The sequence below is a fragment of the Sorex araneus genome, chromosome 7, assembly GCF_027595985.1.
Source record: "Sorex araneus isolate mSorAra2 chromosome 7, mSorAra2.pri, whole genome shotgun sequence".
NCBI lineage: Eukaryota > Metazoa > Chordata > Mammalia > Eulipotyphla > Soricidae > Sorex > Sorex araneus.
In genome coordinates this window covers 57260304-57275132 of record NC_073308.1, presented here as the reverse complement: position 1 = coordinate 57275132, position 14829 = coordinate 57260304, and positions in this window count along the sequence as shown.

Below are 14829 nucleotides of genomic sequence, written 5' to 3'. Positions count from 1 at the left end.
TGCTAATCTTTGTAAGTCATTTAACTTCCAGCCAGTTTGATTAAATAATAGAAGTGATGACGGGCATCCTTATCTTATTTAAGACTTCAGTTGACTAGATTTAAATTTGTTTCAGCCTATACACAGATATTAGCTAGAAAGCTTTTTAAAAAGAAAAGCATCCTTATCTCCTTCCTTTTTTAAAAATTTTCAATTATTTTGATATGCCCTGGGTAAGTAAGAGAAGATCATGCTAAATATTATTGTCATAAAGGTGGTATTAAAAGAGATGCTACTCTGGGTAGATGAAGAGTTGGATGAGTGACAGTCAGGTGGAAGATCAAGGAAGGGGCACCGATAGCTTCCAGCTTAAATATAAACAAGTGATTATCCCATGTTTGCCAGGAAACCCCAGCAATTGCCAGCTTCCGGTGCATGTCTTCAGCAGTCAAGCAAAACCTAGTAGAGAAAATCTGGAAAATTGTGGCATTTAGTTGCCACAATCCCCCTTGAATGAGGACCTCTCCGCCAGTTCACTTTCCAAATATTGTGAAAGATCCTCATGTTGGCAAACGCAGACTGAAATAAGGCAGGGAAGGAAGTCCTGGAACATGAGGTTCAGATTTCTGCAAAGCAGAGGAGACCTTAGACGAGAGTGTAGTAAGGCAAAGTTGACAGCTCACGATCTCTTGCGTTAGAGCGTATTGACATTCTCATATGTACTGAGATGGTTGCACAGAATTTTTTCCTTTTACTCTCCGTGGTGAATTGCTTTGGTAAATCTTTTTTTTTTTTTCTTTTTGGGTCACACCTGGCAATGCACAGGGGTTACTCCTGGCTCTGCACTCAGGAATTACTCCTGGCGGTGCTCAGGAGACCATATGGGATGCTGGGAACCAAACCCGGGTCAGCCGCGTGCAAGGCAAACGCCCTACGCGCTGTGCTATCACTCCAGCCCCCTGCTTTGGTATATCTTTCTGATGTGCTACTTCTTACTTTCCTAGATTAAGTACTATTTGGTCACAGTGTAGCATTTTAAAATATACTTATTTTATTAGCTGAGAAAAAATTGGGGAAAAAAAAACCACTAAGAAGTACATATTTCACACAGAGACAAAAGTTTCTGTAAGTAATTTAAGAGGACTAATTATACCAGGAAGGGAAATAAATTTAGAAGAAAACTTTGTTTTCAAGCAATTTTTTTTCACTGATGAGTTTACTTGTTTACGTAGCTCACGCATCTCTGCCTGATTCTAAGATCTCTGCCTGGATTCTAAGATCTTGGAGAGCAGAGCTGTTCACTTCTTTCTCCCTCTCTGCTCTCATTTACAGTCTCTTTCAAGAGGTAAGTGCTCAAGAATTGCACTGAATAAGTTGCACAACTTTCAAAATGAACGAATCTGTAAAAAGGATAAAAAGAATATTTCCATTGCTAATTAATTTATAAGAAAAAAGGCTTTATAACTAATACTAGAATATATGTTTTATTTTTTGGGTTTCTTCCCCCCCCCTCACTTTATTTAAACACTATGGTTTACAAAGTTGTTCATGATGGATTGTTACAGGCATTCCCTATTCCAACATCAATCCCACCATCACTGTCTGTCACCTTCTCTCTCCATCATATTGTCTCCATTTTCCCAACCAGCCTCGTCTGCCCACAGAGCAGGCTCACAATAGTTTATTTTATATTGCTTGCTACTACTAAATGGCTGATGGAGTGATTAAAAACTTCTTCAAGTAAAAGAAAATTTGAGAAAATGGCATCTCATCAAGGTTGATTAATATCATAATTAGAGTAAAAGTACTGTGTACCTAAATTTAATAATATACCTATGTCACACCTTCATTCACCCTAATATGAATCTATATTCATGTTAGCTTATGAATATAGATTCATATTCATATCATATATTACTTCATCTACTACAACTGAGTGTAAAATAAAGTGTAGCAATAAAGGGAGTATTTATTTACTAAGTCCTTGTCTGAGGGTTTACTAAACTGTTGTCACAAGTGAAGTCTTCTGTGTTAATGCTTTTGTTAGTCAAGATTAGTTGGTTTCTTTGTAATATTTCCATCCAATCTGATGTGCTCCCGCTGGGATGTTAGCATTATTGGAGATGTCCTGCTGTGCGAATGCAGTCCTATGTTCTAGAAAATCCAGAATATTTAACAGGGCAGTCCGGCCAGAAGCATGCTGGCAGCAGTTGGGGTGTGTGTGTGTGTGTGTGTGTGTGTGTGTGTGTGTGTGTGTGTGTGTGTGTGTGTGTGTGTGTAGCTGCTGTGACTTTGGTAGGATGAGAACTTGGCCAGACCCTCCTGAGATCACTCTGGGGGTCTCAGATAGGACTGGACAGCCAAGAACTTTTTGTGGCTGGTTGATGTCTTTCAAAATATATTTCTGAGTTTCTGGAACAGGGTAGGTGGATGATCGTCCATGAAAGTAGCTGTGGGATGAGAGTGACACCTAGCAGTGCTTGGTGACTACCCTTAGACCTAGGGTATGGGGGTTTGATACTGATGCTGCTTAGGGGATCTTACATTGCTGAATATAGAAATTGGGACTCCTGCATGGCAAGTTTGTGCTCCAACTTTTCAAGCAATTTCTCAGGTCCAGAGATAGTACAAATAAGCATGTACTAGATATCAGAGTTATAAATTGGTGAAAATACTCCCTTTATTGCTATACTTTATTTTACACTCAGTTGTAGTAGGTGAAGTAATATATGATATGAATATGAATCTATATTCATAAGCTAATATGAATATAGGGTGAATGAGGTGAATGAAGGTGTGACATAGGTATATTATTAAATTTAGGTACACAGTACTTTTACTCTAATTATGATATTAATCGACCTGAAGCCGTAGATGTCCCAGGTGCTGCCCAGAGATGCAAGCAGGTGGCTGTTTGTCAGTGTGCAGATAGTTACAACATGCCAGTCGACCAAAAGCTTACATTTAGTAGACTGGGAACACCTATAAGGTGATTAGAGGCTGCCCCCAAAGCCTCCATCCCTCTCAAAGAGCCCGGCAATCTACCGAGAGTATCCCGTCCGCATAGCAGAGCCTGGCAAGCTACCCGTGGTGTACTCAATATGCCAAAAAACAGTAACAATGCTATTTTGTCATCATTCCTCTGACCCTGAAAGAGACACCAATACACCATCAGGCTACACTTGACAGAGATGAATAATGCTATTGGTGCCCGCTTGAGCAAATCAATGAAGAATGGGATGACAGTGATACAGTGATAGAGTGATAAAGGTAATACATTATCTTAGAATGATAGGTAACTACCCTCTATTCAGTAAGTCTGTATGAAATGCTAAAATAGAGCAGAACTGTCTGGCATATAAAATGTGCAGTTTTCAGGGACTCAGACCCACAAATATTGATTATCTGTAGGTGGAACTCCATTTCCAAGGGATTCTGACATAGGTGCTTCATTATCTTCATCTAAGAAATTTTGCCATCTGTGAAAAGTCACATTATCTTTAGGTATCACCATATGGGGGTTTTTATTCTCTTCATAAACCCACATGTATCTGCAAATGATTTCTTACTGCCCAGAATAAAGCACTTTATTCACAGACCTGTTATAGGGTACCTAGAGATACACTGATTATTTTTTAATCAACATGAGATACAGTTACAAAGCTTTCATATTTGAGTTTTAGTCATACAATAATAGAACTCATCCCTCCATCCCAGTGCACATTTTCCATCACCAATGTCCCCAGTATCCCCCCCCCACTTCCCAATCTTCCCCCTCCCTCTACTGTAGACAATTTTCCCCATACTATCTCTCTACTTTTGGGCATTATGGTTTGCAATACAGATACTGAGAGGCTATCACGTTTGGTCCTTTATCTACTTTTAGCACACATCTCCCATCCCAAACAATACTTCCAACCATCACTGACTTAGTGATCCCTTCTCTATTCCAGCTGCCTTCTCCCCAAGCTCATGAGGCAGGCTTCCAACTATGGAGCAATATTTCTGGCCCTTGTGTCTACTATTCTTGGGGATACACTAATTTTTAAGGGAGTTAAATCTGGTAGTACTCAAGGCTTACTCATGGCTCTGTGCTCATGCAGTGCTGGGTATTAAACCAAAGTCAGCTGCATGCAAGGCAAGTGCCTTACCTGCTGTATTATTTCTCAAGTCCCTGATTTTAACATCTTGAGGAAATGTTTATATTATCTATTTTTCTCTTGGGTTTTATCCAATTTTTGTCTTTTTGCATGCTTTCTTATTTTGTTTGAATGTTAGACATTGTGTTTGAAAAAATTACAGAGTTAATTCAAGTCTCTGGATGTAATTATTGTCTTACAGAAAAGATTTGCTTTTACCTTTGGCAGACAATCAAGGGAGGAACAGGAGAGTTTAATATAATATGAGTCGATCTGTTTTGAATCTGGACTTCAGGCTTTAAAAGTGTTTATATAATTCCTTTCTACTCTTACTCGTACAGATTAGTCTTTTGTACTTTCCTTCTGTTGAAGGACTGAAGTGATTACAATGCTCTTCTTCCTCCACTAGAGCCATATGAGATAGGCTAAAGCTTAATTTAGCTTCTATTATGTTCCTGTTGAGGGATAAGATGACATGTGTTGAGATTATAAGAACTGACCTTTTCCCTGAAATCTTGGTCTCAGATCTTTCTAGCCTTGGTAGTGAGCACACTTTATTTTGATGTTTTTTTAATTTATGATGAATAGTTAAACCAAGTAAAACTCCTTGAGTTCTTGCTTCATTGCTGTGCTCTCTGTGAGATCTAAGAAGAAAGTACTCTCCTACAAAAAATTGATTTTTCTTTTTCTTTTTCTTCTAGTTGCTTCAAAGTGCTACTTTGTTAAAATCATTTGATTAAAGTTTCTTTATCTTTTCTGTTTTGCATGCAAGAAAACTATATTTAGTCTGAACATTGTGTTGAAGACTGAAAAATGGTTCACATTACTCATGTGACCACTTGCCTAAATAGGATAATTGATACAAGATAGTTTGCTACTGTCTTTTTTGAGCAGGATTCTGAGAATAGTGCATTATCTTGTGAACATGATATTTCTACCTTTAAGAGGGAATTCTCTATACACAGCATAACTTATTCTGAACCTTTTGTAAATTTCCTATTTTTGTCACAATGAAATTTTGTCATTTTTCTGCAAATACTTTCAAGATGGCAGTTTAGTGTATACACTTGATTTTTTTCTTGATGACCTGTTTTCACTTTGTCACTTTGTTCAGTATTTTCTGTTAGTGTATTTTTAGGTACATTTTTATGCTCTTCTCGATAGAAATACTTTTTAAAAAACCAACATAATTTAGAAAAAATGTGCTTTTAGTACTTAAATAGGCTAGAGCGATAGCACAGTGGTAGGGCGTTTGCCTTGCATGCAGCCGACCCGGGTTCAAATCCTCTGCCCCTCTTGGAGAGCCTGGCAAGCTACAGAGAGTATCTCATCTGCATGGCAGAACCTGACCATCTAATACAAGTGGTATATTCGATATGCCAAAGACAGTAACAACAAGTCTCACGATGGAGACATTACTGGTGCCTGTGCAAGCAAATCAATGAGCAACGGGATGACAGTGACAGTGACAGTGACTAGTACTTAAAATTTGTTTTTGGTGGAATGGAGAGGACTGGAAGATGACAACTTCTGGTAACCAACGCCTATTGACTTATATTTAATAAAATTTTTTTTTTGGTTTTTGGGTCACACCCAGTGATGCTCAGGGGTTACTCCTGGCTCTGCACTCAGGAATTACCCCTGGCTGTGCTCGGGGACCATATGGGATGCTGGGGATCGAACCCGGGTCGGCCGCGTGCAAGGCAAGCGCCCTACCCGCTGTACTGTCACTCCAGCCCCAATATTTAATAAAATTTTGAGTTTAGCATAAAATGAACTTTCTAGGCTCTGCTGTTAAGGCATATGAAATCATGAATAAACTTCTTTTGCAGTAAAATCTACCTCTTCTAACTCAAGCAGCCCACCGTTCAAGAACAGAGGCATCCTCCAGGCCCAATGCAGTGCCAAGAAGGTGAACATCTTAGGCCCCGAGGCTGCTCCATTTTCCCAAAGAGGAAATCCAAGTTTTCCCTTTAGTTTTCATCAAGCCAGGAGGTCATAGATGACCATAAATATAAAGTAGACCATTTTTCAGTGGGGCTATACTTCAGTTTAGGATACCTGTCTGCTTTCTGGAATTTTGATGCCTATAATAACATTGATAAATTGAGTGCAACCATCCAGGCTGATGCCATCTCCCAGAAGTTCTGTTTACCTCCACAATATCTTGATTGTAGTATTGGGAAGCATTTTCGTATTTCTCATTGGCAGACTGTTTGCTTAAGAGGAAACTGATAGCTCACAAGTTACAGAGAGCATTGGAAAAGAACTCAAAAGATTAAGAGAAAATTATGTTTCAAAGCCTTCTTAATCTCACTTCTCAGGATTGTAATAAACACACAAATGAAATCTCCCATCTATGACAATCCAACGTGAAATAATGTATAAAAGAAGAAGAAGAAGAAGAAGAAGAAGAAGAAGAAGAAGAAGAAGAAGAGGAAGAGGAAGAGGAAGAGGAAGAGGAAGAGGAAGAGGAGGAGGAGGAGGAGGAGGAGGAGGAAGAGGAAGAGGAAGAGGAAGAGGAAGAAGAAGAAGAAAAAGAAGAAGAAGAAGAAGAAAAGAAGAAGAAGAAGAAGAAGAAGAAGAAGAAGAAGAAGAAGAAGAAGAAGAAGAAGAAGAAGAAGAAGAAGAAGAAGAAGAAGAAGAAGAAGAAGAAGAAGAAGAAGAAGAAGAAGAAGAAGAAGAAGAAGAAGAAGAAGAAGAAGAAGAAGAAGAAGAAGAAGAAGAAGAAGAAGAAGAAGAAGAAGAAGAAGAAGAAGAAGAAGAAGAAGAAGAAGAAGAAGAAGAAGAAGAAGAAGAAGAAGAAGAAGAAGAAGAAGAAGAAGAAGAAGAAGAAGAAGAAGAAGAAGAAGAAGAAGAAGAAGAAGAAGAAGAAGAAGAAGAAGAAGAAGAAGAAGAAGAAGAAGAAGAAGAAGAAGAAGAAGAAGAAGAAGAAGAAGAAGAAGAAGAAGAAGAAGAAGAAGAAGAAGAAGAAGAAGAAGAAGAAGAAGAAGAAGAAGAAGAAGAAGAAGAAGAAGAAGAAGAAGAAGAAGAAGAAGAAGAAGAAGAAGAAGAAGAAGAAGAAGAAGAAGAAGAAGAAGAAGAAGAAGAAGAAGAAGAAGAAGAAGAAGAAGAAGAAGAAGAAGAAGAAGAAGAAGAAGAAGAAGAAGAAGAAGAAGAAGAAGAAGAAGAAGAAGAAGAAGAAGAAGAAGAAGAAGAAGAAGAAGAAGAAGAAGAAGAAGAAGAAGAAGAAGAAGAAGAAGAAGAAGAAGAAGAAGAAGAAGAAGAAGAAGAAGAAGAAGAAGAAGAAGAAGAAGAAGAAGAAGAAGAAGAAGAAGCAGCAGCAGCAAGATTCCAAGGGGAAAAAAACCACGAACAATTTGGATATGAAGTAATAGACAATGAAAGATAGGAAAACATAGGCAAAAACAATGACAAACCACACAACAGTAAAGAGGAGAGTGACAGTTGTACAAGGAATCCAGAAATCAGGAGTTTCTGTTGCAGGTGATGTACTACTGATCAGCTGTCTACTGTAAGGAAATTACCTACAGCTTCATTCAAGACCAATCAGTTTGGTTATAAATTTCTTTGGGGATGTTGTTGCTATTGTTGTTGATGGTGGTTTAAATTAGAATAAAGGCCATCAAGTTCATCACTGTCACTGTCACTGTCATCCCGCTGCTCATCGATTTGTTCGAGCAGGCACCAGTAACGTGTCTCATTGAGAGACTTATTGTTACTGTTTTTGGCATATCCAATACTCATGGGTAGCTTGCCAGGCTCTGCCGAGAGGGCTCGATACTCTCGGTAGCTTGCCGGGCTCTCCGAGAGGGGCGGAGGAATCGAACTCTGGTCAGCCACGTGAATACCACCCTGAACGCTCCCGATCTCGTCTGATCAAGTTCATACCTACAGATTACTTTGTTGTTGCTGCTTTTGGGTCACACCCAGCCCTTCTCAGGGATTACTCCTGGAGAGTCTCAGATCATATGCAGTGCCTGGTATCAATTCTGGGTTGGTCATATGCAAGGCGAGCACCTAACAAGTTGTGTGATCTCTCTGGTCCCTAGATTATTTATTATTAATCTTTGATTTGGTGATAGCTATAAGTGATAAATGTTCTCATTTACTTATCAAGGATACGCCGCTAAATATGCAGACAGGAATTTTACTTTGCATAAGAATTTATAATGTGGTAGTTTATGTCATGACTGGAAATTCGAATATAAAAAAAAGAAAAGGGACAATATAGTGGTAGTATATGCATTCTAAGTAATGCTGTGTTTAGCGTTAGTTTTTTTTATATTTGTGGACTGTGAATAAGAATGCTACAATAATACAGATGTTTTCAGTATTAACAGCTTTTTATTTACAGCTCACAAGAGCTCAACAGCAAACTGTGGCCAGGACAGCAACCCCAACAACTCAGTTTAGCCATCCCATTACCTGTACTTACATACTTTATGTATCCCCATCCCTTAGCCTTTTCTGTTGTCCAGCTGTTTATATACTATGTGAATGAGATCTTGATTAACTAACCAATCTTATCAGCTACAAAAAAAAACTAACCAGATCAGCTATATAAAGACGAATCAGCTTGTATAAATAATGACCAATCAGTTGTCTTGATAGTTGACCCTGCCTTCCCCATTTGCAATACAGCATAAGTACTAAATGTAACAAAATAAGTACATACATGGATATGTAAGCAATATGTGTTTTTTAAAGGAGGAGAAAAAATCAGTTTCAAAAAAAAATTTACCCCATTCTCTGGAAGTTTTTTTAAAACTATAACATGCTTAGAAATTAATTTTGCATTGCCTTAAACTTATTTCCTGGTGTAAGTCTAATGTATGTATTGTTTGTAAAGACAAAATGGTTTTTATTATGTACATAAAACAATTGATTAATATGGAACTGAGGGCCTCACACTTGCAAGGCATGTGCTTCAGCTAATCTACATCCCAGAACTCAGAATGAGATGATTTTAAAGTGTTTATTATTCAAGTCATGCTGGTGATTAAAATATATTTTCTGGATGTTGTAAATGAAATTTATTAAATGTCACAACTGTGTCTTAGAACTGTTGTGGAGCATACCAATGATTTAATATGAGAGAAAGCAATTACATGATGTAATCCAAGACATAAATGCATTAAAGTGGAAATACTAGTCTTGGGAAGCATACAAAGCAAAAATAAAAGATGGAGCAAGTAAAGGAAAAGAAGAGAAAAGAAAAAAGGGAATATTGGAAAAGAAGATGATAAAAATATTTGCTTTTTTAAAAGGTGATATGATTGTTACTTTTTGTGGAAAGACTTCTACCAATGTCTTAATTTTTCAATTTTCTTCCAATGACTGTTAGGAGTGTTTATTTTTTAATAAATTTCTCTAAGCCAATTTAAAATAAATATATTTGATTTTTACTTTTTATATTTCTTTTTTCACTGAGCCACTCTTAATTGATGATGCTTATCATTCTCTAACATTAGCATTACCAAGATAGTAAAATTATTAATAAATGAGACAGAGAAAGGCAGTTAAAAATCTTTCCCCTCTAAAAATCACTAAATTCAGCTATTTTTTTCCCTTCATTTTCCCAAAAGTGCTGTTCAACCTAGAGTCATTGTTTTACATTTCCTCTGTGCAGTACTCCATTTGTAATTAGAGAAAAATACAAAGCTATGGGCTGCATGTGTCCACAAATATTAACTATCTAAGAAATAATAGTATTAAGCAAATCCAAAGATTAAGGTATGACACTATTTTAATGATTGGAAGAAAATTCCTGGAGATATTTCAAAGAGTTTTATTCTCAATAGTTGAGAATTTCTACTTATAATTAATTTTTCCAGTCGTAAATACAAAATTAGATACCCCACCTTCTTGCTTTGTCTTCCAGTCCGGGGCTTCTGTGCTCACTTTTAGAAAGAGTAGGGAGACAAAGGAATTGTACCAGATTTAACATTGTAGTGAAAGAAGTTGGGAAATTCTGAGTGTAGTCAATGTGACAAGATCTCAGAACCATTCTCTAGTCAGAACCTGGTGCTGTGCTCAATTTTTATACTTTGTTCATGATATTAAAAGCAATTTAACAAATATTCTATTTGTTTGAAAAATGGAAAGCGGTGCTAAACATTCAAAACAGATGAAAAATGTTTCGTTTCTCCTGCTCTGGTAAAAATTTTGAGGAGAAAAAAATGGGTAGAGTCTTGAACCTGTTACTGCAAAATCTTCACTCCATCAATTTTTTAGTTTAGAGATTATTACCTGCTTTACCATACTCCTGCTTTCAGAAAATGCATCACTTATGATATACCACAGAGCAAAAATAAAATCATGCTTGAAGTGAATGGAAAAGTTATTCATTTTCTTTTTTACACAAGGAGCAATTTGATTTTCACATAATCCAACACAGGAACAACAGAATCCAGTAAATTCAGTGTCCTTGGCTTACTTTTGTCCTCATAATTGCAAAATATCTCCTATCCCAGGTATTCTAGCATCAAGGCTGTATTCCAGAAGGGAAGAAAGGCATGAGTTGGTCAAGTCTATTCCTGCTATACATGCCCCTAGATGCCCACTGAATGGTCTTTTGTGCTGTCTAATGGAATGAGAAAAACAGAAAATGGTGCTAAATATTCAACAGAGATCAAATATGTTTTGTTTCTCTTCTCCTGGTCAAAATTTTGAGGAGAAAAAAGTTTGTTTCTTATGTACCTCTATAAATCAAAGAAAAAAGTAATATGTTGATTCAACTAGTGCCAGGCTTTCAGATGGATCTCAAGTAAAACAAAAATGTTATAAATAATTAATACAAGGAAATTGGATGCTGGGCAGCCAGTTGAGCACAGTTCTCTGTGTGGTATATAATCCACTTTCTGGTAGTGGCACTGATAGGATCATATATTATTGCTACTTTTCATCTATTTATTGTTTCCCAAGAAGACACACTCTTAGGATAGTGTCCCTGATTCCTTGAGCTGAATCAGAGTCATCTATTTACTGATGAGCCAATAACATGAAGAGAAATGATGTGCATCATTTCCTGATGGAAAACTAAGAACTTGTGTGCATTTCCTAATTTGTTACAAAGCTGGCAATATGCCTGGTGGTATTTTCTTTATCAACCTGGATCCATGAGCCAGTAAAATGATCAGAGCCTCCCTGATGCTCACGATAAGCAAAGACCATGCAACTCCTGGACAGGATCAAGACACAAAAATTTGCCTGTTCTGTGTTCTAGCCTACCGTGAGAGTTGCCTTGTCACAATCAATTCTAGAGAGATCTGTTCATTTATGTTTATTATTTTTTCATCATTTCCTTCTCAAGTATTTTCTCTTTTCCTCTTTATTTCAAGAGTTCAACATGATCCTCACCACCCCTCATATGACAAACACACACTAATGTCTTTCCAAGTGTCGCTGCTGAATAGCAACTAGTGCCATTATTGATACTGGGTTTAAAACAGCTACTTTCACTGAGTTATGAACCAAGAAAGCACAATTTATAGTGGTTATGTCTTCCTCACCTATAACACCTTAAGCCAGTAAACCTTGTCATACAAAGAATAACATACGTCATCCTAAATTGTCTTTATTTTTCAGTTTCCTTCTAGATGTCTTGATAACATTGAATTTGGGTACAAAAAGAAGACTTTACTAGCAATTTTGTTACTTGATTAAACCTGATGAAAGCTCAGTGAGTAAATGATGATTTTAATTTAAATTTCTGTAACACTAGCCAAGAATGTAGAGGATAAATAGGAAAGCGAATGCCGGATTATAAGAAGGCAGTTCTGAAGTGTAATTGAATGACATGAGAGCATATCTCTCACAGCTTCATACATTCTGCTTTAGAGTAGTACTAATTAGCTATATATTTCTATATTTAGATGTCATGATTATGTTGTGTTTTCAAAGTAGAGACAAGTAATACCTTCTAATGGTAAGAAAGATTTTATGTTGATTACATTCTACAGAAATTATAAAATTCTTGCAAGTGTATCTAGTGTTAAAAGCAAGATATGTCTAGTAATTGGACCATAATAACTGGGTTTGCAATGAGCATATTAAGTGCACATTTCGGGCTAGAATAGAGGATGAGCAAGACTGTTGGAACTTAGAACTAATTTTTGAAAGTTTAATTATGCTAACTTGGAGAGCATCATGCAATGATGATCAGGAACTAAAAATTTTTCTACCACCATATTCTAATGGTTTAGGAGTCTTATTTTTCTTCTTTTCTTTTTTTCATCCTCTCTCTCTTTCTCTTTTGGATTATACTTTATGGTGATGCTCAGAAACTATGCAGTGCTAGAATAGAAACTGGATTCCTAGCCAGAGTAGTAGAACAGTAGTAGGGCACTTGCCTTGCATATGACCTATCTGATTCAGTCCCTGGCATCCCACGTGGTGCCCTGATCCTGCCAAGAGTGATTCCGGAGGACTGAGCCACTTTTTGTGGCCCCCCCGCAAAAAGAACCTGTTGTTCCTGCATCAAATCATCCCTTTGAACTATCTTTCAGCCAATTAAAGACAATTTTTTACAAACATTTTTTTTTGCTATAGACAATTTTCCATTTATATATCAGAAGCTACACTAATTTACTCAAGGTAAAATAGCACCACTAAAATCCAAGCTAATCATTCTTCACATACAAGCAAGAGTAGGGTCCTGGGACATAGCCCAAAGGACTGGAACAAATAATTTGCTTGGTGGAGTCCCAGGTTCAATCCCCAGCATCACATGAGTCCCCCAAATATTGATGAAGCTCTACTGGGTATGACCCTCAAATCACAAAAAGCATAATTATATTGTAAATCATTATAAATTATATCATGTAATAGGTACTAATTATATTTATTAGTTTATAATCTTTTTCTAAACACCTATCTTTGCTGGGTCTTCCATGGTAGTCAAGATTTCTATGGTTTTCTCTGTGTTGCAGAACAGTTTTTCATGTTGTATTTAATTTGCTAATGGTTTTTTTTAAATTTATTTTATTGAATCATCATGTGGAAAGTTACAAAGTTCTCAGGCTTATGTCTCAGTTATACAATGCTCAAACACCTGTCCTTTCACCAGTGCCCATATTCCACCACCAAAAAAAAAAAAACTCCAGTATACATCTCACCCCCCACCCCCCAAACACCCCCCCCCGCATAACTGATAAATTTCACTTCCTTTTCTCTTTACCTTGATTACATTTCATATTTCAACACCAAACTCACTATTGTTGTTGGAGTTTCAACACAGAACTCACTATTCTTGTTGGAATTTATCCCCCAAGAATACGGCCCTATTTACAGGGAAATATTTGATAATTAGTTTTCCACTGATGAGAATGAAGAGATAAAAAGTCTCTTCATTGTAAACCAGCCGCGGGTTTACAATTTCTGTATTTTAGTAATTAAGCCCAGGGAGATTTAAGTTGGAAATTGAATCATTTCCCTTCCTGGTGCAGCATGGAGCAAAAGCTTAGCTCACAGTCTGGATACATGGTTGCTATCACTCGCTGGAACCCCAAGTCATATAGCTGGCTCTGGATCCTGCTCGTTCAGCAGCCAAGCAGCTGTGCAAAGGCATGGCCACCCGGGTCGAATCTCGGCGGAGCTCTAGCAGGCTCCGGCCCCGGCCTGAGACTGCCTAATTTGCTAATGTTTTCAATGTAGCTTTTCATCTATTTACAGAAAAAAAGTTGGCGTGTAATAATCTTCTATTTTCAAATAATGTCTATAAGATTTTAGTATTATACTGGTTTCAGAGAGTGAGCCTTTATGCTAACCTCACTAAATAATTAATGCAAGGTCAGAGTTATTTCCTCCTTTAGTAATCTTGATAGAATTCACCAGAAAAATCTTCTGGACCTAAAGATTTCTCTTAAGAAGGCTTAGTTAAAAAAAATTGTAATTCATATAATGAACATAGATAATTTTCTTTCTATGCTTGGCAATAGCATTTTTCAAAGTATTTCTCACTTCTTCTAAATAATGACTTTGTTGCATAAAATGATGATAGTTTATTTTATTTTTATTATGTTTGTTCATTATTCTTCTTCAATTTTTTCAATCATTATTTAACATTTTTTTAAGTTTCAAATTTTGATACCCTCTTAGCTTTGATTTGTGCTTCTGTTCTCATTGGTGAGCTAGCAGAAAGAAGTATTATTGATTTCCATAAACTTTCAGGAAAATTATAGCTAAGCCTGATTTCGTTAGTTGATTTTGAGCTTCACACCCAGTGGTACTCAAGGTACAGCAGTACCTAGGGAACCGTGCTGTGCCATAAATCGAACCCCTGACTGCCCTTTTAAAAAAAAAAAACTACATTTTTTTCCATGCTTTTCTCCAGCCAATTATTGAGAATTTCTGGAGATAAGGCTTTGGCATTAACATACCCAGAATTTCCCCCATGGCGCTAATGTGCAATTTTAGTGATTCTCTAGTTGAGAATCACTACTGCCAGCACTTACACACATAACCTAAATATTAATTTTTTAAAAAATGTCTTCCAGAAGTACCTGCACGACTCAGGTGTGAAGCTTCCAGTCAACCCGACAAGGCAGTCACCAAGACGCCATTGAGGTTTGTTTGAGCTACATAGCAGAGTGCTTGATTTCCACCACTGGAGTTTTCTAACAGCTGTGGCCGGAGGCTTGAGTAAGGACTTGCTCTTTGGAGGACAAGGTAAGTATGAGGGGAGAGAGAAAGGAGTATGAGAAGGGAG